Below are 2,662 nucleotides of genomic sequence, written 5' to 3' on the forward strand. Positions count from 1 at the left end.
GGGGGGGGGTTAAAGGGGCCTTGAACCAAACATTTCCTTGGGCAAAGCCGTTTTCCCCCCCCGGGGCGGCCCCAAGGGGGTTTCATTTTTAAACCCATTCTTGGGGACCGGCGGCAAGGGGGTGGTTCCTTTTTCCCACCCAATTTGGGTTCCATTTTGGTCCACCCGGGCCCACCCCATTATTTGCTTTCAGGCTGATTGCGGCGTGTGTTGCGCAATGCCGACCCACCAGACGCTGGCCAGAGCATGATTGTGATGCCTCTGTCTGGGCCGGGGGGGCGTTCGACAGCGCGCGAGGCTGCCTCCCTGCCCTTTGCGACGCTTGCGACCACTGCTGAGTTGCATGCAGTACAGAGTAGCAGTGGTGGGGAGGGCTTGCGCCCCCCCCCCCCCCCGCAGAATGGTAAACTCGTGTCTACTAACCTCGTCGGCTCCATCGGCTGCCTCTCCTCGTGCGCCGGCTGCCTCTCCATCCAACCGCTTCTGCGTCCTTCTCTGCCCGGTGCTCGCGATGTCGCTCTGCCGAGAGGGTCATCGCCGGCGTAGGCGGAGCGGCGGGCCCTTCATTACAGAGACAACAAAGACATTTCACCCCTCGGGCTGTTGTTGCAGACAGAAAAACAAATTTGGCGCGCGTGCGCGCAAGGTCTGCTAGTCAAGTAAATAGGTGAGATACCAGCGCTTGGTCACATCGGCCCCGAGGTCAGATCCAGCTACTCTGTTGATGACAAGACTTGTCTTTACTACCGGCTGGAGCCGAGCAGGAGGACCCGGCGGCACACAACCCCCTGGTCAACTCACCCTCCACACCCCGTAGGGCGCATCTTAGATGCATATTATCTCTCAAGACTCAGATGCGCATATCATCTGTAGATGGGGGGGCCGCCGCCCCTGAGCCCTGACGCACTTTGGAACGTTGTCTTTGACGATGCCGTGCCGCGTGCGTGGCGCGCGCCGTGGGGCTCCTCTGGCTCTGCCTGTCCGGAGGTGTGCTGGGAGTCGCGACCCGGTGGAGAAACCTTTCTGCTTAGCCCCTCCCGGCGCGTCCCTTTACGGCGCCATCCCCCGTGTCCCTCCGAAACTCTCTCAATACAGGGGCAGCGAGGGGTCGACGTCTTTCGCCCAGCGGACGACGCCGCCTTCGAGCGAGTACAAGCGCGCCGGCTCGAGGCCGAGCTCGACGAGCGACTCGCACGCGGCGGCCGAGCGAACCCCCGCCTGACGAATAGTTCATTGCTGTTGATCGGCTGGTAATTAAGGCGGCGGCCGAGCGAACCCCCGCCTTGCAGTGAGGCAAGCTTCTCCACACACACAAGGGTGGTGTGGGGCTAGGGCGAGGCAGCCCTCGCGTCTCCACGTCTGACGACAGGAGCCCCACGGCGTTCAAAGCGCAAGGCCGTGTGTGTGTGTGTGTGTGTGTGTGTGTGTGTGTGTGTGTGTGTGTGTGTGTGTGTGTGTGTGTGTGTAGCCTGCAGCGAGATGTGGGGAGATGTGGGGAGATGTGGGGAGATGCCGGGAGATATGCCTTGCAGTGCACGAGAATGTCGCGCTCGCGAGGAAGAGTCTCGACGATGCCGGCCATCTGCCGGTGCGGCTGCTGCGCGTCCACCCGAGGCAGGGAGACCACCTGAACTCGCAGCAATGACTCGTCATTCACAGTGATTGACTGTGAAATTGGCGTCCACTCGAGGCAGCGGGACGACCTGTGCCTCGCGCGCCGTTCCCACGTCGAGCACGAACGGCTCCCAGCCTCCCCAGGTGGTGGGTTCGGGTACCATGGGGTAGGGGAGGGTGGGTTCGGGTACCGGAGGGTAGGGGAGGGTGGGTTCGGGTAGGGGAGGGTAGGGGAGGGTGGTTTCGGGTACCGTGGGGTAGGGGAGGGTGGGTTCGGGTACCGTGGGGTAGGGGCGGTCGGCCTCGGGTACCGTGGGGTAGGGGAGGGCAGGCGCAAGCGGCCTGCATCCGCTCGTTCGCCTCCTGCGGCGTGATGCGCGCGAAGCGCTCGGCGGCGCGCGCAGCTGCCTGCGCCTCCTCCGCCGCAGCCTGGCCGCAGAAGCCGGTGTAGTCGATCAGCTCGCGGATTGGCGCCTACACTCGGGGAGATGTGGGGAGATTTGGGGGGAGATATGGGGAGATATGGGGAGATGTGGGGAGATCGGCTCGCGGATCGGAACCGCGTTCGGCCGTGGCTTGAGGGCGACCTAAGGTAAGGTAAGGCACGGTAAACCTTCGCCACACACACAAGGTGGTGGGGCAAGGTAACCAACGTCTAGACGACAGGAGCCCCGCGGCATTCAACGTGCAAGGCCCAGTGCGCGTGGGTGGAGGGCGGCCTCGTGGAAGCGGAACGACATGGCGTTGTACAGTATGAGGCGGCCTAATTCATTAAACTGGCGGCTAACCAACGGTCAACTCGCGACATGGCGTTGTGCCGTCGGAGGCGACCTAATGAATGAATTCACTGCCCTGTAAATCGTAACTGAAATAAAAAAACCATGGCGGTGTGCAGTAGGAGGCGGCCGGAGAGCGTGTCTCGCGGCGCCCGCTCGCCCACGCCGATAGCGAGCTTGATGGCCTCGGTTGCCTGCGAGGGGGGGAGCGGGGGGGGGAGGTGAGGGGGTGAGGTAAGGTTGGCGTTGCGAGCTTGGTGGGAGTGGCGTGG

The sequence above is a fragment of the Emiliania huxleyi genome (assembly GCF_000372725.1).
Source record: "Emiliania huxleyi CCMP1516 unplaced genomic scaffold EMIHUscaffold_80, whole genome shotgun sequence".
NCBI classification, from domain to species: Eukaryota; Haptophyta; order Isochrysidales; family Noelaerhabdaceae; genus Emiliania; species Emiliania huxleyi.